This window comes from Marmota monax, unplaced genomic scaffold (assembly GCF_021218885.2).
Source record: "Marmota monax isolate L192 unplaced genomic scaffold, Marmota_monax_Labrador192_F-V1.1 WCK01_AAM20220418_F8-fsc00193, whole genome shotgun sequence".
In the NCBI taxonomy this organism is placed as follows: Eukaryota; Metazoa; Chordata; class Mammalia; order Rodentia; family Sciuridae; genus Marmota; species Marmota monax.
Genome location: NW_026695203.1, coordinates 2,833,918 through 2,858,242, shown reverse-complemented (window position 1 = coordinate 2,858,242; position 24,325 = coordinate 2,833,918). Strand labels below are relative to the sequence as shown.

Sequence of the window (24,325 nt, the reverse complement as noted above, 5' to 3'; positions counted from 1 at the left end):
TTGCCTCACAGTCCTGGAGAAATCAGAGTCCTGAGCTCTCTGAAGGCCCTGGGGGAAACCCTTTCTTGCCTCTTCCAGCTTCGGATGTTTGTTGAGCGACCTTGGCGTTCCCTGGTTTGAGATGCAGCCCTCCCATCTCTGCCTCCATCCTCACGGCCATCTTCCCCTGGATATCTCTTTCTCCTCTTCTTATTAGGACATCAGTCCTATTGGACTAAGGCCCGCCCAACTGTAATATGATTTCATTCACCTTAGCTAATCACATCAGCAGTGACCTGTTTCCAAATAAAGTCATTTGGGGGCACTGAGTGTTAGGACTTCAACATGTCTTTGGGGGGCTGGGGAGTCACGAGGAATTAGAGGAAGACTGAACAGCCTGGAGGAAGTCCCTCAGGGAGCTACTGCCATCCCTAGGCTCGGGGAGTCAGGAGAAGAGGTTGGGTCAAGGGTCCAGGCTCCCAAGGAGGTGCAAGTGTCCCTGAGCAGACGTGATGCAGGTAGTCCTGTGAGCCCTAAGCTGCAGTCTGCAGTCACTGTGGATGCTGGGATGAGCCGTCTGCCAGGGGACTCTGATAGGAGCCTGAAGCAGGCCAGAGGAGGAACGGCCTCTCCCTGCTCGGCCATTCCTGTCCCTACACCGCCCTCTTGGCAGGACCAGTCAGGAAGCTGTGAAAGGAGGAGCATTGTTCACGGTGTCTTTGACCCAGGGTCCCAGATCGGAGCACAGAAGGCTGGACTTGAAGTTTAGAGAAAATCACCTCTTTGATTTTTTTCAGAGGGTTGATCTTGCCCAGTAGATTAAAGGGTTGAATCTTGCCCGGAGCTCTGGGGCAACAGGAGAGTGACAGCCTGCATCCTAGGGTGTGGTTTTGTGGAGAGAGCTGTGACCTGGTGCCCAATGGTACAGGTTCTGTCTTTGAGGTATTTGCAGGGTTGGCCAGCCCAATGGGCATTCACATCTCTGCTTGGGGTGCTCAGCCTGCCCTCACCCAGGGACAGAGGCAGAGGTCCCCAGTTCAAATCTGGGTGCCCTCTAGATTTTTGCCCCTTAAAGTTGGTAAAAAGAGTTCCAATTTCTCTCCCTTAATGAATCCAGGGGAGTCTTCCTGCAAAGACCGAAAAGTCAGAGAACACCCTTCCCGCCTCCTCAGAAGCTCCTGCTGCCGTGATCTTCCCTCTTTCTCCTTCCCTGAGCCCTGAGCTCTGCAGTGTGTACTTTCATTTCCTGTCTGAGTAGGAGGATTCAGCCCTTTGAAGGTAGCCAGAGAGAAATCTGCACCAGCTGCTGGCCAGCTCCTCAATAGTGGTGAAGGAAGCCAGGGTACAGTGCAGTGGAACACTCGATGTGTAGAAAGGAAACAATGGTCAGCTTGGAATTCGATTCCCAGCAAAACTATCCTTCAAGAGCAGTCAAAAGCTGAGAGAATCTACTACAATGGACCTTAAAGAAAACTCCAAAATATAGTTGTCCCTCATTATTCACGTGGGACTGGCTCCAGGATCCCCACAGACACCAGAAGTATATGCATAGTATTTGCAGATAATCTATGTACACCTTCCTATATTCTTTGTTTGTTGCATGGTACTGGGGATTGAACCCAGGGGCTCACTTATGCTGGGTAAATACTCTTCCATGAGCTGCCCCCACCTCCTATATACTCTAAATCATCTTGAGATTACTCATAATACCTAGCACAGCAGAAATGCTATTTAGAGCAGTTGTCTTACTGTATCAGTTAAGGAGTGATCACAATAAAATGAGTCTGTACATGTTCAGTACAGATAAAAAAAAAATTTCCAAATATTTTCCACTTGTGGCTGGTTGGATCCACTGATGTAGATCTCATAGATATGAAGGACTGACTGTTCCTACTTTAGAAAAAATGACAACGATCCCAAATGGGAGGAAGAGGTGTTTAACAAGGAAATTGGCAGATATGTAAGTATATTTAAAAATCATTGGTCATTTAACACACTATTATTGTCTTGACTATATTTTTTAAAGATGAAATAAAATACTGGTCAATGATAATATATAAGGAAAGAAGTCATCAAAGTTAAAATCTTCTAAAGTTTTTTTTTAATAATTTGGGAGAAAGCCAAAGATATTGATTAACTTCACTTTTTAACTTTGCCTGCAAAGATTTCTAGTGTATCATTTTGAAAGTTGTGGTTTAAAGGGAGGTGAGGGACTGGGGATTGTAAATAAATCTGCTAGCAGATGTAATATACTAAATAAGAAAAAAAATCCCCATGAATCCAAAAGGCAGGAAATGAACAATGGAAGAAATATGAGACAAATGAAAATAAGTCCCAATAGATCAGTTTACCCGGTATTCATTTCCTAGAGCTGATGTGACAAAGTACCAAAATGGGTCACTTAAAACTACAGCTGTGTGCAAGTTGCTCAGGGAACCCATGCACAGCTGCCTGCCCAGGAAGATACAAATGTATCTGATAGCACTATGCATCTACTTTTTTTATGTTAATACCATACAAGGAATATATATATGTGTGTGTGTGTGTGTGTATTGTATATACAATATACAATATATATTACGTACACACACACACATTTGCTTGTTGGTTAGTGTCAGGGATCCAACCCAGGGCCTTGCATATATCTTTCCATCTTTTTACTTTCACTCTTTCTGTGTCTCTAAGTTTTAGAGACACTTGTTCTTTTTTTTTTTTTTAGTCATACATGACAGTGGAATACATTTTGACATATAATACATACATGGAATGTACATACATCAATCATATTGTCTATTCTGTTCTGCTGCCCTTCCTATCCTCCCTACTCCTCCCCTCTTCTCCCATCCTTTCTCTCTATCCAATCTAATGTGACACACTTTTTTTTTTCTTTTTCTCATTACAACATCATATATGTATTCTGTATAACAATGAGGTTCTCCTCCCATCTTCTGTGCAACTCCCCTTCTCCCTCTTTTCCCCTCCCACCTCTCTTCCCTATTTAGTAGTAGTCTTCTTCTCATACTCTTCCTACCTATCCCATTTTGAGTCACCCCCCTTATATCAGAGAAGACATTCAGCATTTGTTTTTTTAGGGATTGGCTAACTTCACTTAGTATAATCTGCTCTAATGCCATCCATTTGCCTGCAAATGCCATGATTTTATTATTTTTTAGTGCTGAGTAATATGCCATTGTGTATAAATGCCACATTTTTTAATCCATTCATCTATTGAAGGGCATCTAGGTTGGTTCCATATTTTAGCTATTGTGAATTGTGCTGCTATAAACATTGATGTGGCTGTGTCCCTGTAGTATGCTCTTCTTAGGTCTTTTGGGTATAGTCCGAGAAGGGGAATAGCTGGGTCAAATGGTGGTTCCATTCCCAGCTTTCCAAGGAATCTCCATACTGCTTTCCAAATTGGCTGCACCAATTTGCAGTCCCACCAGCAATGTATGAGTGTACCTTTTCCCCCGCATCCTCGCCAGCACTTATTGTTGTTTGACTTCATAATGGCTGCCATTCTTATTGGAGTGAGATGGTATCTTAGAGTAGTTTTAATTTGCATTTCTCTGATTGCTAGAGATGGTGAGCATTTTTTCATGTATTTGTTGATTGATTGTATATCCTCTTCCGAGAAGTTTCTGTTCAAGTCCTTGGCCCATTTGTTGATGGGGTTATTTGCTTTTTTGTTGTTTAACTTTTTGAGTTCTTTGTATACTCTAGAGATTAGAGCTCTATCTGATGTTTGAGGGGTAAAAATTTGTTCCCAGGATGTAAGCTCCCTATTCACCTCGCATATTATTTCTCTTGCTGAGAAAAAACTTTTCAGTTTGAATTCGTCCCATTTGTTGATTCTTGGTTTTAACTCTTGTGCTTTAGGTGTCTTATTAAGAAATTTGGGGCCTACCCCCACGTGATGAAGATTAGGACCAACTTTATCTTCTATTAGACGCAGAGTCTCTGGTCTGATTCCTAGCTCCTTGATCCATTTGGAGTTGACTTTTGTGCATGGTGAGAGAAAGGGATTCAATTTCATTTTGTTGCATATGGATTTCCAGTTCTCTCAGCACCATTTGTTGAAGATGCTATCCTTTCTCCATTGCATGGTTTTAGCACCTTTGTCTAATATAAGGTAGTTGTAATTTTGTGGATTTGTCTCTGTGTCCTCTATTTTGTACCATTGGTCTTCCAGCCTGTTTTGGTGCCAGTACCATGCTGTTTTTATTACTATTGCTCTATAGTATAGTTTAAAATCTGGAATTGCAATACCACCAATTTCACTCTTCCTGCTTAGAATTACTTTAGCTATTCTGGGTCTCTTGTTTTTCCAGATGAATTTCATGATTGCTTTTTCTATTTCTGCAAGGAATGTCATTGGGATTTTGATGGGAATTGCATTGAATCTGTAAAGTGCTTTTGGTAGTATGGCCATCTTAATAATATTAATTCTACCAATCCATGAGCAAGGTAAATCCTTCCATCTTCTAAGGTCTTCTTCTATTTCTTTCTTCAGGGTTCTGTAGTTTTCATTGTATAGCTCTTTCACCTCTTTTGTTAAGTTGATTCCCAGGTATTTTATTTATTTTTTTTTTTTTGAGGATATTGTGAAGGAGTAGTTGTTCTCATTTCCATTTCGGAGAATTTGTCACTGATATACAGGAATGCCTTTGATTTATTGGTACTGATTTTATATCCTGCCACTTTGCTGAATTCATTTACTAGTTCTAGAAGTTTCTTGGTTGAATTTTTTGGGTCTGCTAGGTATAGGATCATGTCATCGGCAAATAGTGCTAATTTAAGTTCTTCTTTTCCTATATTTATGCCTTTAATTTCTTTCATCTGTCTAATTGCTCTGGCTAGTGTTTCAAGAACTATGTTGAATAGAAGTGGAGAGAGAGGGCATCCCTGTCTTGTTCCAGATTTTAAAGGGAATGCCTTCAATTTTTCTCCATTTAGAATGATGCTGGCCTGAGGCTTAGCATATATGGCTTTTAACATTTTGAGGTAATTTCCTGTTATCCCTAATTTTTCTAGAGTTTTGAACATAAAGGGATGCTGTATTTTGTCTAATGCTTTTTCAGCATCTATCAAGATGATCATATGGTTCTTATCTTTAAGTCTATTGATGTGGTGAATTACATTTATTGATTTCCGTATATTGAACCAGCCTTGCATCCCAGGGATGAATCCCACTTGGTCATGGTGCATGATCTTTTTGATATGTTTTTGTATCCGATTTGCCAGAATTTTATTGAGGATTTTTGCATCTAAATTCATTAGGGATATTGGTCTGTAGTTTTCTTTCTTTGAAGTGTCTTTATCTGGTTTGGGAATCAGGGTGATATTGGCCTCATAGAATGAATTTGGAAGAACTCCCTCTTTTTCTATCTCCTGAAATAGATTGTAGAGCATTGGTATTAGTTCTTCTTTAAAGTTCTTGTAAAACTCTGCTGTATACCCATCCTGTCCTGGGCTTTTCTTGGTTGGTAGTCTTTTAATGGCTTTTTCTATTTCCTCACTTGATATTGGTCTGTTTAGGTTGTTTATATCATCCTGACTCAATCTGGGTAGCTCATTGCCTTAAGGAATTTATCAATGCCTTCACTATCCTCTATTTTATTAGAGTATAGGGTTTCAAAATAATTTCTAATTATCTTCTGTATTTCTGAATTGTCTGTTGTGATGTTGCCTTTTTTATCCCATAAGCTAGTAATTTGGGTTCTCTCTCTTCTTCTCTTTGTTAGCGTGGCTAGTGGTCTATCAATCTTATTTATTTTTTCAAAGAACCAACTTTTAGTTTTGTCAATTTTTTCGAATGTTTCTTTTATTTTGATTTCATTGATTTCAGCTCTGATTTTAATTACTGTGGTGAGCCGCTTCTGCCGTTTCTGCAGATTATGGTCGCCATTACAAGATGACGCTGGCTCCGCTGTGGTCTGTGACAAACAACTCCTTATCTGGGAGAGTTGGCACATGATTTTTCACCACCCTGTGAGAAAGCTCCACGCGGCAGCTTTGCATTGGGGCTTGGGATGCTTTATTAAGGCTGGGAGGGGCATCTGAGAGAGAGAAGAAGAAATATCAAGGGCCTGAATAAACTGCTGAAAGAAGATTCCTGAGTTGCGTCTTCCTTGCGGGCAAGGGGTCGCGACAAGTGGTGCCGAGACCCGGGAACCAGAACTTTCAACAGTCAGGGGTGGTGCACCGGTTAGTCCCAGGTAAGTGGGATCCGCGATCAAAGCGGGGTTAGTCCCAGGTAAGTGGGATCCGCGATCAAAGCGGGGTTAGTCCCTAGTAAGTGGGATCCGCGACCAAAGCGGGACAGCTCCTCTGTAATGAAAGAGAGAGCCTTACATTTTATTGCAGCTGCACTATGTAGTTTCGCTTTCTTTTTTTTGTGCTTCCTTTGTTGTTGTGTCATGGGTGCCACATCTTCAAGTCCGCTTCTCCTGGCCCTAGATGGCCTGTTGCGTTCCAAGGGACTGGAAGTGAAACATAGTACTTTACAGAGATTTTTACAGAAGATAGATATCGCTGCACCGTGGTTTGCATTTTCGGGCAGCCTTACTGTGCCTAGTTGGGATAAATTAGGCAAAGATCTTGACTTTGCTTCTGAGCAGGGCATATTAGAGGGTGGGGTGATACCCCTTTGGAAAATGGTCCGTGGTTGCCTTACAGATGGTAAATGCCAGGAAGCTGTGAGTGAGGGTCAAGCTATTCTTGAGCAACTGCATGAGGAAAAATCTGAAGGATCATGTAGTGAAGTGGCAGAGAGTATTAAAAGTAACAGTAGTGAGAAGGCAAAAGAGCCTGAAGATAAAAATAGGAGAAGGCTCTACCCAGACTTGACCGAATTAAAAACGCCTGAGAACACAAGCGACTCAGAGAGTTCTGAGGACCTTGATATATTGTTACAACAACTACATAAGATAAAAATGAAAAAGAAGAAAAAGGAGACACAGGGCACGCAGGCCTACTGTAAGAAGGGGAAGGGAGTTAACATCGGTCAACAAAACTCTGAGGAGGAGGAGGTAGAATATCTAGAAGAAGATATGGTGCCGATTGCCCCACCTCTGTATGTGGGGGGGAGCCAAGGTTCCGGGAGATCTTTTCATGCACAAGTTTGGAGGACAGTTAATACAGATATGGGACTTGCATACCCTGTATTTCAGGACAATAACAGGGGAAGATATCATGAGCCTTTAGACTTTAAGCTAATTAAAACCTTGGCAGAATCTGTCCGCACTTATGGCATAGATGCCGCTTTCACTCTCACTCAGGTGGAGGGACTTACTAGATTTTGCATGACTCCCTCAGATTGGGCTAGTCTAGTCCGCGCTTGTGTTTCCCCAGGGAAATATTAGGAGTCCAAAGTTGGCTGTTTAATGTTTCTGGCAGTACCCAAGACTCGGAGCGATGTAGGAGGCTTAAAATTTCTGCAAATAATTCACAATTATCTAATGCTACATTACCCTCCGCAGCAGTCTGTCTCCAATCTCCGTTCCTGTTTCTTTTGGCTAATGTTACATCACAGGGGATGCTTAATTGCTCTAATATTACCTGTTATTTGTCTGAGTGTTGGAATGGATCCTGGCCTATGGCAATGGTTATGAAAATTCCAACTTTTGTCCCGATCCCGGTTACTGCAGATACAGAGTCTTTTCCTATTGTTGAACTGATTAGAGCCCGTAGAGATTTTGGAATTACGGCAGCTATAATGACAGCTGTGGCGGTATCTGCTGCTGCAGCAGTTACAGCTGGAGTAGCCATGGCCAGCCAGGTACAAACTGCTGCCACTATTAATCAGGTTATTCAACAAACATCCACCATACTTGAATCTCAAAGTAGAATTAATCAACACATTTTATCTGGGATTCTGGCTGCTAATCAAAGGATAGATCTACTTCAAGCTCAAGTTGAGGAATTGTCTGATCTAGTGCATTTGGGTTGTATTGATCAACGTGCACATTTATGTATAACCTCTGTCAGATTTTATGATTCCAGAAATGCCTCCCACATCATTGGAGAGTATCTATCCGGAACCTGGTCCATGGAAGCAGAAAACTTGATCCAGTCTCAACTAACTCAGATTGCTGTTTTGAATAGTACCCGTGTCGATCCTGTGACTTTGGGTCAATTCACCGATTGGATATCTTCTGCTTTTTCCTTCTTCAAAGAATGGGTGGGAGTAGGCATTTTTGGTGCAATGTGTTGCTTCAGTGTTGTACTCTGTTTGTGGCTTCTCTGTCGCCTTAAGGCCCGCAGTGCTCACGATAAGGCTATGATCATACAAGCTCTTGCAGCTTTAGAAAATGGCAACTCACCTCAAGTCTGGCTTGCGCATCTTAAACAGTAAACCTTTGTCATGGTCGTTACACCCCAAGTTATTATAACATTGCACTGGGATCGACATGACTTTCCTTGTTATTCTCTTAGTGTTGGAAAGCCCTTGCACTCTGCCGGTCTTACTGCCATTGCACGCAGATGGGTTTCCACACTAGTGCTTTTCTATCGCCTTGAAGTTCGTGCCTTTCTTTCAGGGTGCTGTCAACTTGTTTGTCATTATAAACAGCCACAGTTCAGCCTCAGCTATCCCCCTTCGTCCACCATCGTCACGATACAGGATGCGAGGCAAGGCACTGCACTTGAGTGATCCTTGACGTGGACCTCAAGGAGAGCATGTCCTATTGCATGCGGGTTAGACGCGTCCACGCCCCGCCCCACGAAAAAAGGCGTCGGCTGATATGGCTTCAGATCTGGGGAAGGGCCCTCCTTAGGACTGAGTCATACTATGCAGCCACTTCTGCACAGTGGGATAGGACCTCTACTCCCGCCTGTATTGTTTTAAGAAAACAGAAAAGGGGGAACTGTGGTGAGCCGCTTCTGCCGTTTCTGCAGATTATGGTCGCCATTACAAGATGACGCTGGCTCCGCTGTGGTCTGTGACAAACAACTCCTTATCTGGGAGAGTTGGCACATGATTTTTCACCACCCTGTGAGAAAGCTCCACGCGGCAGCTTTGCATTGGGGCTTGGGATGCTTTATTAAGGCTGGGAGGGGCATCCGAGAGAGAGAAGAAGAAATATCAAGGGCCTGAATAAACTGCTGAAAGAAGATTCCTGAGTTGCGTCTTCCTTGCGGGCAAGGGGTCGCGACAAATTACTTCTTGCCTTCTACTGTATTTGCTGCTGATTTGTTCTTCTTTTTCTAAGACTTCGAGGTGTAGTGTGAGGTCATTTATTTGTTGGCTTTTCCTTCTTTTAAGGAATGAACTCCATGAAATGAATTTTCCTCTTAGTACTGCTTTCATAGTGTCCCAGAGATTTCGATATGTTGGAGACACTTGTTCTTTGTAAACAGAATTTAGTTGTTTGATTGTTCTAACCCAATAAGATGATTTTTGTCTTTTAACCTTGGGTATTTAATTTATTTATTTACTTAAATTTTTATTTGTTCTAATTAGTTATGCATGACAGTAGAATGCACTTTGACATATCATACATGAATGGAGTACAACTTCTCATTCTTCTGTTTGTACATGACATACCATCCCACCAGTCGTGAAGTCATATATGTACACAGGGTAATAATGTCCAATTCATTCTACTATTCTTCCTCCCCTATGCCTCCTCCCCTCCTTTTACTCCCCCTACCTAATCCAAAAGTATTCTTCCCTAGCCCCTGCCCCTTATTGAATTAGCATCAGTATCAGAGAAAACATTCAGCCTTTGTATTTTGGGGATTGCCTTATTTAGCTTAGCATGATATTCTCTAGCTCCATCCATTTACTGGCAAATGCCATAATTTAATTCTTCTTCAATAGTAATATTACAATATATATACCACATTTTCTTTATCCATTCATCTGTTGAAGGACAGAATAGAAGATAGAATAGAAGACACAGAGACAAACCCACATAGATACAATTATCTCATACTAGACAAAGGTGCCCAAAACATTCAAGATAGCCTATTCAACAAATGGTGCTGGGAAAATTGGACATCCACATGTAACAAAATGAAATTAAAACCATATCTCTCACCCTGCATAAAATTCAACTCAAAGTGTATCAAAGACTTAGGCACTAGAACAGTGACCCTGTGCCTAATAGAAGGAAAAGAAGACCAAATCTTTACCATGTCTGCTTAGGACCTGACTTCCTTAACAAGACTCCTAAAGCACAAGAAGTAAAATCAAGAATCAATAAATGGGATGGATTCAAACTAAAAAGCTGCTTCTCAGCAAAGGAAAAAGTCAATAATGCAAAGAGAGAGCCTACATAATGGGAGAAAATATTTACCACATCCACCTCAGATAGAGCGTTAATCTCCAGGATATATAAAGCACTCAAAAAACTTAACACCAAGGTCTGGAGTTGTGGTCAGCGGTAGAGCGGTAGCACGTGTGAGGCCCTGGGTTCTATCCTCAGCACCACATAAAAATAAAATAAAGGAATTGTGTCCAACTACAACTAAAACAAAATATTTTTAAAAACAAATTAAAAAAAAACTTAACACCAGAAAAAAACCCACAAATAACACAATCAATAAATCGGCTAAGGAACTGAACAGGCACTTCTCAGAATATACAATCAATCAAGAAATATATGAAAAAAATGTTCAACATCTCTAGCAACTAGAGAAATGCAAATCAAAACTACTGTAAGATTTCATCCATCTCCAGTCAGAATGGCAATTATCAAGAATACAGAAAACAATAAGTGTTGGCGAGGATGTGGGGAAAAGGCACACTCATACACTGCTGGTGGGACTGCAAATTGGTGCAACCACTATGGAAAGCAGTATGGAGATTCCTCAGAAAACTTGGAATGGAACCACCATTTGACCCAGCTATCCCACTCCTTAGTTTATACCCAAAGGACTTAAAATCAGCATACTACAGGGACACTGCCACATCAATGTTCATAGCAGCTCAACTCACAATAGCTAAATTATGGAACCAACCTAGGTGTCCTTCAACAGATGAATGGATTATTTATTTACTTTCAATGTAATTGCTGATGTGTTTGCATTTAAATATACCACCTATATTTGTACTTTCAATTTGTATCATCCATGCTTTTCCTCCTTTATTCTTTTTAAATCTGAGATAATTTATATTTCATTATTTTATTTCTCCTTGCTAGTTTGAAAACTATCAATGCTATTCTGTTCTGGTGGTTACGCTAGAAATTCAGTTTGCGTAGTTACTCCTCAAAATTTGGGTTTAACCAAGAATTTTACCCTTGTTTCAGTTAATTTGAACATCCTAGAACTTTTAATTCCATTTTCTTATATAAAATTTGTGTTTTTTTACATTATTCCATTCAACTTCATTATTTTTGCTCTATGTAGGCAATGTTTACTTAGATTTATTCGCACTTACTGCTTTTGCTCTTCTTTCTTTCTTCCTGCATCTCTGTTCTTCTAGATAATTTCCTTCTGCTGGGAATACACCCTTTGGAAATTCTGTTAGTGCCTGATGCTTTTGATGAATTGTTTCAGTTTTTGTTTGTCTGAAAGATTTTTATTTCACCCTTACTCATGAAGAATATTTTACCTGGGAACACAATTTCATGTTGAAATGTTGAAATCAGTTTTCACAGTTCCACTGCTTCCTAGCTTTTATTGTTGTTCCTAAGAACTTAGTTGTCAATCTAATTGTCACCCCATTGAAAGCAGTATGTATGTGGGGGGGTTGTTATTTGTTTTGTTTTTGCTTTTGCTTTTCCTGAGAATTTCTTGCTGTCTCTGGCTTTCTGCAAGTTTGCTACAGTCACTCTAGGAATGAGCTTAATTTTGTTCATCATGATTGAGATTCATGTCTTTCATGAGTTGCAAAATAGTCTCAGCCATTGTCTCCTCAATCTTGCATGCATTCATTCTCTTTCATCTCTTCTCTCAGGACTCCAATGATATGTACCTGAGACCTTCTCACTATGTCCTCTACATTTATCGCTCTCTCATCTGTGTGTGCCTTGCTCTCCTTGCTTTATAAGGGATTGTTTTTCCTCCCAACTTTCTAGCCTGTTGACTTTTCTGTTTGGATTAACGTATTCATTACATAGAGCATAGCCCTATTCATTGAGTTCTTAATTTTAGTTATTGTATTTTAAATTATAAAATTTCCATGTTGCTTTCTTTTCAAATCTTGGTTGCATTTCTTGCTTTCCAATTTCCCATTGAACTTTTTGAGGTTGGCACAGTTAGCATTGTTATTTTACAGTGTGTTTCTAGTAGTTTGTTGTTTGTTTGTTTGTGATATTGGGTATCAAACCCTGAGATAGGATCTACTTGTGAACATTCTCACTGAGGAATTGCTGACCCAGGTAAGGCACATAAAGTGGCAGAAGAGAAGGAAGAAGGGAGAATCAAGTGGCCAGAGTCTGAAGGAGAGGTGGCACCCTTCTGAAATTCCAAGACAAAGATTGCATTTTTCTTTTAAACCAGGGATCAAACCCAGGGGTGCTTTACCACTGAGATATATCTCTGGCCCTTTTTAGTTAGCTATTTTTTGGAAACAGGGTCTCCCTAAATTGCCCAGGCTGGCCTCAGACTTGCAATCCTCCTACCTCAGTCTCCCAAGTCACGGGGATTCCAGGCCTGCACCACTGCACCTGGCCACGGACTGCTTTTGACGTGGTCTTCAAGTCATGACTGCCTCTGGGCAGCAGGACGAGGCACACATTCCTCCAAACTTCACAGAGGGCAAGAACAAAGGGACAGCTGTGCTTGCCTTCTGGACATGGCGGTAAGGTTCAGGAAATGAGATGTCAAGAAAAAGAAAGTGAAGTCTCTGGGAAGGTCATGGAGGGTGGGGTCTCCAGGTAGCCAAGGGCTGTGCAGCCTATTGGAAATGTAGCTTTGCCTGGAGTTAGTCAGGAGAGGCCAAGTCCAACAGTGAGATACCTGAGCCAACTAAATGAATAAACGGAATGTTTATTTAGCTCACAGTCTAAGGGATTCAAGTTCAAGATCAGGCAGTCTCATGGGTTTGGGCCTCTGGTGAGGGTCCTGGATAGCAATGGCAGGATCACATGTTGTAAGAAAGGGTCTCAACTTGAACTAGGAAGTCAAGAGAGAATTGTCAGGGTCCCAAATTCTTTTCAAGTGCATTCCTGCAATGACCTGAGGACCTTCCCCAGGGTATGACCACCTTCCAATAGCAGCACTCTAGGGACAAAAATTTTAACAGACCTTGGAGGCACTTTCAACATCCAACCCATTGCAGGAGGATTCCTGGAGCTTGTCTTAACCTAAACCGGACAAAGGACCAATATGAATTCAATGGTCCAATGTGGGAAGAAGTAGCAGAAATTCCATCATCTACTTCGGTGATTAAAAGGGGTAAAGAAATACAGGACACCTGAATTTGAACCAGAGACCTCTGGCTCTACAGTCAAATGCTGTGCCCAAGCTATGCCCCCACTTACGTGGAAGCTCTCGGTAGCGCCCTTCCAGCCAGACACCACACCCAGGCTATCTGTGGTCTGTAATCCATTGTTTCTCTGCATGCCCTGGGAACAGCCAGCTTTCTCCACTGTAGTCTGCCCTCCTCTCTTCATCTCCAGCCTTAACCAGCCCCTCTCAGATCCCGTCATCTCTCAGACTGTGCTGGGGGCACGACCTCTGCACCTGGAAAAGACACGTGATTCCAGCGTTTCCCTAAGTCCAGTGATTGGACAAGCGCTGCTGGTCCGGGAAGAGCCTTCTCCATGCTCCAGGGCCTCGAGGAGGAGGCTTGTTACTCTAGTCCATCACTCATTCATTCAGCAAACACTCATTGAGCTTTCTAGACACTGGGCCCTGTCATCCATGTTGAGGGTACAAAGACAGGGAGGACGTTGTCCTCATTCCTCAAAGTGTCTTAGTCCATATAGGAGACAAACCCATGAACAAAATATTTCCACAGAAGGGGCAGGAGCCTAAGCAGAGGCTTGAGGGAACAGGAAGTAAACAGGGATCCAGGAGGGGCTTCCTGGAGAGGTGACAATCCTGGAGATATGCCAGAGGAAGAAGTCCCCTGAAAGTCCACCCAGTGAGGGGCCTTTGCCTTGGAGGACAGCCTGTGCCATAGTATGACACAGAAGTGTCCTGAACAGAACCCAGAGCACAAGGTGAACACATTGCCGTTCATGCCCAAGGCACCACTGGGGATCAAGGGCCCATGTGGATGACGTGTGTCATCATGTAGAGACTCCAGCAAGGGGCCATCTGGATTTGAACCCAGGACCTCTTGATCTGCAGTCAAATGCTCTACCCCAAACCTGTCTTTGCAACCTAATTGCACCAACTGAACTGTGCAATAGACCGCCAGCCTCCCTGCAGAGCAGCAGCCCTGCGACAGCAAGGTCCCCACTGCCCTCACTCACTCTCTGAACTATAAACACCTGCTGCGTCTCCCACCTGCCAGGCACAGCCTTCCTCACCTCTGCGGCCCTGTTGGGTCTTCCTCATAGTGGGCAGGCATTAGCTTTAAAGCTTAACAGAACCCTGCTCCCTCCTCTGCTCCTGCACCAGGGTTCTGAGGGGCAGAGAGGACTCTGCGTGGATAGAGGAGGGGCTCTGTCAATCTTCCAAGAATTCCAATTCAGAAAATAGGATTCTTTCTGAGGTCGAGGGCTGGTGGTATGATTTTGAGTTAGGCAAAAATGTCTCAGATAGGACAGCAAAAACTGTTGCTAAATTGAACTTCATGAGAATCAAGAACGTTTGCGTTTGGAAAGCTATTATGAAAAGAATCAAAAGATAAGTCACAGACTGGGGAAAAAGTATTTGCAAACCATGTATCTGACACAATGCTGGGTCTTATAACAATGTAAAGAATTTCCAAGACTCAATAATAAGAAAACAAATGATCCCAGTTTAAAAAAAATGACAAAAAGATCTGGACAGACACCTTCCAGATAAGATAGTGATAGCAATAAGCCCATGAAACTCTGCTCAATATCATTAGCAATTAGGGAAATATGAATTAAAACCACAATGAAATACGACCATACGTGGCAGTAGATGTCAGTCAGGAAGATCATCCATAGCAAGCGCTGGTCAGGGTGCACAGCCATGGAACCCTCGGGCTGGTGGTAACTTAAAATGCTGTAACCCTGCTGAAAATGGCTGGCGGATTCTCAAAGGTGAACTACCTACTGTATGATCCACCTTCTCCAATTCCAAGTATTTACCCAAGAAAAGTAAAAAGTTTATTCCCTGCACTTGTGTGTGAATGTTCACAGGAGTTTGATTTACTGAAGCTAAAAACTGATAACAATTCAAGTGTTTTCAATAGGTGAAAGGATAAACAAATCATCATCTGTGTATGCACTGAATAAAAATAAATGAGCTTTTGGTACAGGCAACAGTAGGAGTAGATCTCAAATCGCTAACTTGAGAACAACAAAAACAAATCCAGGACTCAGGTACAATGCTATTTACATAAAATTTTAGAAAATGTGGTTGGGGTGGTGGCTCAGTGGTAGCGCACTTGCCTGGCACGTGTGAGGCACTAGGTACGGCTCTCAGCACCGCATATAAATAATTAAAATAAACGTCTACCGAGAACTAATAACAATTTTTTTTAAAAAAAAAATTAGAAAATGCAAGCTGATCTGTGGTGCCAGAGAAGATCAGTGGTCCCTGAGAGGACTTGCGTTGTACTTGGAGAGAAAAGGCAGAGGAGTGGGAGACACAGAGCTCCATTTCCTATCTCCCCTCCTCCCTCCCTTCTCACCACCTCACCCTCCCCCAGCTCCACCACCCCGTGGCTTCCCATCCCTGGTCCTCCATCAGTGGCTTTCCCTGCTGGAAGGGGTGTTAGTGGTTCTGGGTCCTTATCGGGGAGAAGTGAAGAATGCAGAGCTTCCCATTAGCTCCAGCCCAGGAAGCCTGGCAGCTTGAGATCCAAATCCACATTTCCTGGCTGCGAACTCTACACCTTGGCCAGCACCCTGCCTCTGGGATCTGGTGTCCCTGCCTCCTTCACCCCCTTCACCTCCTTCACCTCTTGCCAGGAACTCTGAGGGGCCGGCCAGCTGACAGGTGGAATCAGCAGCCTGTGGAGGGATTTGTCAGTCCACATGTCTCGCATTTGCCTCACTCCCAGCACTTTGTCCCGGGGCCTGTTTCCCTGCTGGCTTCTCATTCACACAACCCCTCCCTAGGCTCATCATTGTCACTGTGCAGCTTCCACGTATCTCCTGAAAAGTTCAGGGTTCTACAGATTCTCATTCCTCAGAGCCTGGTGCTCACCAACTAGACTATGAAAATCCCACGTGCCCACCCTGTCCCTGAGCTGCTTGGAGAAGGACTTCCTGGATTATGGAGCGCTGCTAATGGGTGTGTGGCCCCGAGTTCGATCCCGCACTGCAGAAAAGAGAAGGGCCTTCTTTTCATCACTGGACCTAAGAAGAGGTGGGGAGGGGGCCTTAGGAAGAGCAGAGGGAAGGTGAAAGTGACTGTGGAAGTCATAGAAACACAGAAAGAGGAGGTGGGTGGGATGAGGAGGTGTAGTAGTTAGTTCAAGCATTTGACAGATATTTACTAAGCCCCACCAGTTCCCTATGTGTCGGGGACCATCTCCAGCTGCAATTGCAAAAGACAAGGGGGCACCCGGATTTGAACCAGGGACCTCTTGATCTGCAGTCAAATGCTCTGCCACTGAGCTATGCCCCCTGCTGGCCCCAGGGTGCTTACTAACATCATTTCACTTTAGAAGCATGCTGTATTAACAAAGGCTATAAGTGGCTGTGATTAAATTCCAATTGATAGAAAATAAAAGGAGTTCATTGGGCCGCAACAATGAAAATATCAGACAAGAAGCTGACTGCCAAGAATTCAAATGCTATCAGAATTTACTCTTTCCTGCTTTCTTTGGTTCCTCTTAAGTCAGCCATAATGTACCAAAGCAGCCTCTCTGGGTGCAACCTGCCTCCAACATTTGTAGGCTCACATCTCCACACTTGTTTCCAGAGAGAAAAAGGCTTGAATCTGAAAAACCTAGGGAAGGACTCTAGTCAGCTTGGTCTGGGCCACGACCCAACATTGCAATCAGAGGACAGGCTACAAGCAGTAGAGCCATTTCAAGAGTGAAGTCTTGTAAGTATACACCTACTCCTATTCAGAATATGTGTCTATAGCATGGACAGGAAAGGTGGTTCTCCTGAAGAAGTCCAGGATAGCTAAGACAAGACCACAGAGGACCATCCCTGCAACCTAGTGCCTTCTCCATTGAGACCACCGTGTTAAGGGAGACTATGAATCTACTGCTTCTGCTGTACAAGGTCATCAGAGCCCTACACATCCAGGTTCCCTGGTGCTTTTCATTCATCCATCCAAAAAGCACTTAGTGGGCTGGGGCTGAGAAGCAAAGGAAAAACTCAACTCAGAAGAGGAAATATCGAATTGCATCCTTAGCCTGTAGAGAGCATGTGGTTCCCTCCTGAAGGGGAGAACCACCAACTCCCATGGAGTCCACAGCTCGCACACTGCACAAAGCCCAGAGGGCTCCTGTCCACCCCCACCCACCTGCAGGAAGAAAGCAAGTGAGCAGGAGGCTGCAGCACCCTGGGAAGATGGGGGAAGGGGTGGGTCAGCAGGGCCTGTTTCTGGATGGCTGCCAGGATGGCCCAGTGGAGAGGTGTGGTCACATCCTCAAACAGTTAACTGCAGTTTCCTGTCTAGGCTTCCATCCCATCATCTGTTAAACAGATGTTTAACAGATCATCTGTTTAACAGATCTGTTTAACAGATCATCTGTTTAACAGATCTGTTTAACAGATCATCTGTTTAACAGATCTGTTTAACAGATCATCTGTTAAACGGGCATAATGAATGAGACCCTTTAGAGCAGGGACTGGCAAACTATGGCCTGCCAGGGGTGTACAACTCTGTGAGCTAAGAATGGGTCTTACATTTTTTATTTCCCACTTTTTTGTGTGTGCTGGGGATTGAACCCAGGGCCTTGTGCATGCAAGGCAAGCACTCTACCAACTGAGCTATATCCCCAGCCCTATTTCCCACTTTTATTGGTACCTTACAGTTGTCCATAATGGTGGGATTTACTGTTACATATTCATACATGCACACATTATGATGATGTAATTTGACCAATATCACTCCCCTGCACTTTCAGGGTTTCCATTTTTAAATGAAAGAAGATGGGACCTCCTACTGAAAGGAAAGTGACCACGACACTCAGAGCGACCAAGAGATCTTTTCGTGGTGGTGTCTGATCAACAGGAAAAATAGGAGAAGGGGGGGAGGGAAGTGGGGAGGGAGGGAGGAAGAGAGAGGGGAGGGGGCTTGGCAGGAGAGAGTTTTTATAGCCCAAATCTAATGGGGTCTCTGGGTCTGCAGGCTGCCTTGTTGGCGCACAGTGATTGGATCACACAGTAGTTGCTAAGGGTGTCATCTTCTGCCTTCGGGCAGACTGGGCAGGGGCTAGATGTGGGTTTCGGTGGCACCAGACCGGTGGGGGTGGAGTGTTCAGCCCACTCTGCAGCTAACACCTACAATTTTGGAAGAAATAAATGAAACAATGTTTTAATGATAGAGAGTATGTGCTCATATTAAATTCTGCTTTATAAAATTATTTTATGGCACAAGAAAATAATATGAAATTCAAAAGTCAAAGTCCTTGTCTCATTGGAACACAGCTTCGCTTGTTCTTTCTTTGTACTCTACAGCTGCTTCCCTGCTTCAAGGGCAGAGTTGAGTGGCTGTGACAGAGACTATATGGCCCTAGAATTTTTTTAAAATACATGTACAAACTGGTGTTTTTCAGAAAGCATGCTGTCTCTGGGCTTGGAGTCCAGCAACAGCTTGACAAGCCAAGCCCAGGGTTGGAGCGCAGAGCGCAGAGAGAGAGCACAGAGGCCCTGCTCCCCCCTGCAGCCCCCCCCCCCCCCCCCCCCCCCCCGCAGCTGCACCCTCCCCTGCACCTTCCCGTTTCCCAGCATCATCCGCAGCTGCAAACCCTGCTCTGTGTCTGGGCTTCATTCTCCAAGACCTCCAGGGAAACACTTCTCGTTAAGATTCTGAAAGCAATCGAGTCTGACCGTCCACTAGGGTGGTGTGGGCATGCCGGAACAGCTGTTTCTGCAATGGCAATAGCTCTCATAATTAAAGAACGTAACTTTGACCCAACAATTATGCTTCTACGAACTTGGAGGGATATGAAAACATTTGTGAAATCATGTTTGTATAAAATTATTCCATGGTTACATTATTCTTCATTATAAAACATTGGAAAGAACCCAAATGTCTGTAACTTGAGGACTGGTTAAATAAATTATACAGGCAGCTATTAAGAAAATGGTGAGGGGCTGGGGGCATGGCTCAGTGGTAGAGCTCTGACTGGCCTAGCATGCACAAAGGTCATGGGTTCAACCCCAGCACCGTGAAAAGAAACAAACAGTGGTGGTGCTATTGATGTACTGCTATGAACAGATTGCCAAGAAAGAAAGACAATACTTATAGACCATAGCATGCTACCACTAGTGGGATAAAAAAGAGAAATATATTTACTTATTTATGTGAAAACTTCTGCAAAGATACATAGGAAACTGGCAACCTTAGTTGCTTACAGGGAGGGGGCATGGATGACGGGGGGAGGACAGGAGGGAGAAGGGGTACCACTGCATATGCCCTGTTGTACCATTTGAATTTTGAACCATATAAATATTATTTTTTTATACTTTATTACCTATCCAAAAAAGGAAGAATGTGTAACAAGACAAAAATCTAAGAAGTGCCACTTGTGTGACATGGTGATACCTTGTCCTTCTCACATCTTCCCCTTCCTACTGGGCTTCCATCTTCCCCTGTACATAATGATCTTTTTTTTTTTTTTTTTAAAGAGAGAGAGCGAGCGAGCAAGAGAGAGAATTTTGTTAATATTTATTTTTTAGTTCTCGGCAGACACAACATCTTTGTTGGTATGTGGTGCTGAGGATCGAGCCCGGGCCGCACGCACGCAAGGCGGCGCGCTACCAGTTGAGCCACATCCCCAGCCCACATAATGATCTTTTAGTACAGAAAATAAATACAGAGCCAGGCACAGTGGTGCACATTTGTATTCCCAGCTGCTTGGGAGGCTGAGGTGGTAGAATCCATGAGCCCAGGAGTTCAAGACAAGCCTGGACAAGGTAGACCCCATCTCAACAACAAAAGTAAACATAAAAGTTATTGAAACACAAAATGTTTTAGAGACACTAGGAGTCTAAACATTTCCCCAACCTAGTTGTTTGTAAATTATAATAAAATACAAGACAACATACATACTGGTAACTTCTAAGCACTCTGGGTTAAATTTGCTGACACGCTGGCTCTAGCTGGAGAGTAGTCATCTGTTGACTTACAGAACACCCAGCTGAAGCAAGCACCCCAACGGCACCACTCCAGGCCTTATTTGCTTGTGTTGCTCCATCATCTAACAGAGAGCTTGCCCACGACTTGGGTTCAGCAAATAGTTCCAGAACCAGAGAAGCTAGTCCTGGTCCTGGTGGAGAGCCCTCTGCAGCCCAGCAGGCAGAGGGAGACAAGCCTGGGGGCATCTGCAGGGAGCGGAGTCCGTCACCTTCTCCTGCCAGCCTGCAGCCCACTCACTCTGCCCATGAGCCACTCACCCCACCTGCACTCACCTCACAACTGCCACTCACCCCACCTGCTATCAGAGTTGACCAGGGCTGGGTGGCTGCACATCCAAGACCCAGGTGTCAGCAGGCTTCGTTCCTCCTGAGGTTTTTCCTCACAGCTGACAGATAGCCTCCTTCTCACTGTTCTCAGGTGGCCCTTTCTTGGTGTATGTGCATCCCTGGTGTCTCTTCCTCCTCTGAGAAGGACACCAGGTCCATTCTACAGCCTCACTTTAACTTCATCACTTCTTTAAAGACCTCATCTCCAAATGGAGTTATGTTCTGAGGTGCTGAGGTTTGGGATTTTGATGACTTTGAGGGTAGGAAACACAAATTCAAGCCAACCAAACACCTAAGAAACGACTGGTTATATGTTCCTTCCCAACTCTACTCTTGGTCAATGGCATGGACTGTTTCTATACCCCCAAATTCATGTGGAAATCCTAATACTCAAAGTGCTGGTATTTGAAGGTAATTTGGCTAGACGACTGTGTGATCCCCATAAGATGAGTGCTCTTATTAGAAGACAGGAAATACCAGTGCCCCCCTCACCTCCACCCACGAGGACACAGAGGGCGGCCTTCTGCTAGCGAAGAGCAGAGTCCTCATGAGGAGCCACCTGTTGGCATCTTGACCTTGGACCTGCAGCCACCAGAACTGTGAAGAACTTCCACTGGTGAAGCCACCTGGTTTTTGGCATTGTTACTGCAGCCCAAGCTGACTAATAAAGCGCACTAATTAGTTTTTTGTTTTTTTGGTTTAGTTTTTATAATCTACCGCTGACATTTTAAGATGAAGGCTAGAAACAAGGGACTTCCCACATATTTTGCCCTGCACATCTCTTCCAGAACAAAACCATATTTATTGACTCATCATTCCACTTCTGAGAATCTGTTTCAAAGAAATAAACTAAGCTGGGTGCAAAAGGTGTGCACCTGTAGAATTGCTTGAGCTCAGGAGTTCAAGACCAGTCTGGAAAAAAATAGTGAGACCTCTTCTGGGGAGGGGTGGGGGGAGAAACAAAGGAAAAAGAAAGATCCACAGAAAATAATAAGTATCATCACAGTATTACTTGTAATTTAAATTTTTTTTACAAAGCCCTAACTGTCCAGTAATAGAATGGTTAACAACATTCACTCAATAGAATGCCATGTAGCCATTTTACAAGATCATTAAACTTTTTTTTTTTTTTTTATTGTTGGTTGTTCAAAACATTACATAGTTCTTGATATATCATCTTTCACACTTTGCTTCAAGTGGGTTATGAACTCCCATTTTTAGCCCATATACAGATTGCAGAATCACATCAATTACACATCCATTGATTTACATATTGCCATACTTGTGACTGTCATGTTCTGCTACCTTTCCTATCCTCTACTATCCCCCCTCCCCTCCCCTCCCCACCCTTCTTCTCTCTCTACCCCCCCCCTATTGACCTTCATTTCTCCCCCTTGTATCTCTGTATCTGTCTTGTTTAGCACAGTGCCTGGCATTTAGCAGGTACGTAATAAAAGTTTAATAACCTAGACTCATTAAACTTTTATTACGTACCTGCTAAATGCCAGGCACTGTGCTAAACAAGACAGATACAGAGATAAGAAAAACAATGCTTGCTTTCAGAGAATTTACATTGTTATTCAAAACAAGAGAGAGAAACTCTCTGGAGAAACCTAAATATATCTGGGAATGAACAGGAATTATAATCTAGGATCTGTGCACAATGAGATCATAGGAATATCCAAGGAGGTGAGGGCAAGGCAGAGCTTATTAAAGCAGGAAGTTGACACCCACTGTCTGGAAACAAGTTTATCAGTCAGAAAGGCTCCCCACAGGGGCTGGTTATTAGTCACAGACAATGCTAATGGTTTCTGGGAAGTTGTCTTCACAGAAGCAGCTCATCTGGAAATGTTTCATGCTGTCAGACAGTCCGTGCACTAGTTCTTATCTCAGGTATATATGTAGAAAGGTATCGCAATACTTCTTCTCTGTCACACATGCGTGAGATCCCCTCTCATGACCTCCTGGCTCCACTGTGGTTTGTAGTTTGGGTCTGATGTGACTCCACATTGTCTTCAAGAGCCTTCACATTATCCCCTTTTGATCAAGATCTGTACCCAAAAGCATCATCACCAATAGTTTAACTTGTGGTTAGGTTTAGATTGTCCCTCAGTGCTGAGATGGACCAGTCCCAGTTGGTCTGATATGAAGCTGGGGGAAATGACCAATAGTTATGTTGATGTCAAGACAAGTCACTGTTAGCCAGTTTTGAATGACAAGGAGATTTAGAGGGAGTGGCTCTCCGGCTAAGTCTGCCTAGAATTTACTGATAGGTTTAACTGTTCCACAGGCACTGGCTGTCATCTCTCAGTGCTGGGCCAGCATTATTCTGTTAGAAGTTGTATTTCTACCAAAATTGACATGCAACAGGTTTGTATTTCTACAGAAATCTGTCAGGAAGCAAAGTTTTTAAAATAATACAAAGTAATAATAATGATCCTATGATGATTCAGATTGCATAATAGTTTTTAGATCATGAACGCAAGCCTGAAGGTAACTGACTAAACAAATTGAATGATCTTAGAGAACTGGGAGAGACTTAGATATTAGGGGAAAGTAGAATTTATCATCTATTCCAATCAGGTAGAAAATAACTCAAGATCAATGAACAAAGCTACAATCTAATGAAGTTTTCATTTGAAATATAATTTTTCTGTCTTCAGTTCCCCCATAAGTGACTCCATCTTGCTATCAGCAGCTTTCACAGCATTTTAGTAGAGACACAAAACATTTATCCAATCACTCAAACATTTTGTAAGCATCTACTATATGCCAGGCACTATTCTAGGCACTGAGCAGGAACAAAATAAAAACCTAATCACATGGAGCTGACTTTCATGGAGGAGGGTAGATAATAAATGATTATAGGTCAGATGAATACCTATGAAGAAACATGAGGCAGAGTGAGGGGAATAGACAGGGCCAGGGAGGCAGGGGACAATTGCTATTTTAGGTCCAGTGATCAGGGATGACATGTGAAAAACCACTTAAAGTGCCTAGGGAGCGAGCTGTGTAAACATATGGGGGTGGGGGCTTCTGGGTGGGCCCAGAGGCAGAAGCATGGCTGAGCATGGCCAGGTAAAGAGGATGATCCCTTCATCCTGATCACAAGAGGGCCCTGGCTGGGCAGCACAGACTAGAGAACTGCACAAGCTCTTGCTGTTGTGTGACATTGGATGCCGGGGGGAGGGTGGGTGGTAGCAGATGGGCTTGAGGGGGGCGGGCTGGTAGTTGAGGACTTAGGACATTATTCACACCATGGGGAGTCAACGAATATTCAAGCTGGCGGTAACACCATCCCCTTTCATTCCAACCCATCATTCTGATAGATACATAAAGGAGGGAAGAGAGTGGGCAAATTTATGAGAAGCACTTAAACATGGAAGGTGGGATACTTAATTGCTTATATTTTATATGTGCATGTACAAAAACACGAGCAGAAAAGGCTAGAAGAAATGACATCAAAATTACAGTAGTGGGCTGGGGTCGTGGCTCAGTGGCAGAGCGCTCGCCTAGCACTTGTAAGGCACTGGGTTTGATCCTTAACATCACATGAAAATGAAATAAAGACATTGTGTGTCCAATAAAACTAAAAAAAAAAAAAAAGAAGAAGAAGAACAGGCACTCTGCTGGGCACAGTAGCACACACCTGTAAT

The 24,325-nt window shown here is 43.3% G+C and overlaps 1 non-coding gene across 1 annotated transcript; it reads right to left on the bottom strand.

The window, feature by feature from the left end:
* Nucleotides 1-16,575: 16,575 nt before the first annotated feature.
* Nucleotides 16,576-16,647, bottom strand: Trnac-gca (transfer RNA cysteine (anticodon GCA)). The gene has a single exon. It is a non-coding gene; the product is annotated as a tRNA-Cys (tRNA).
* Between the last annotated feature and the right edge of the window lie 7,678 nt (nt 16,648-24,325).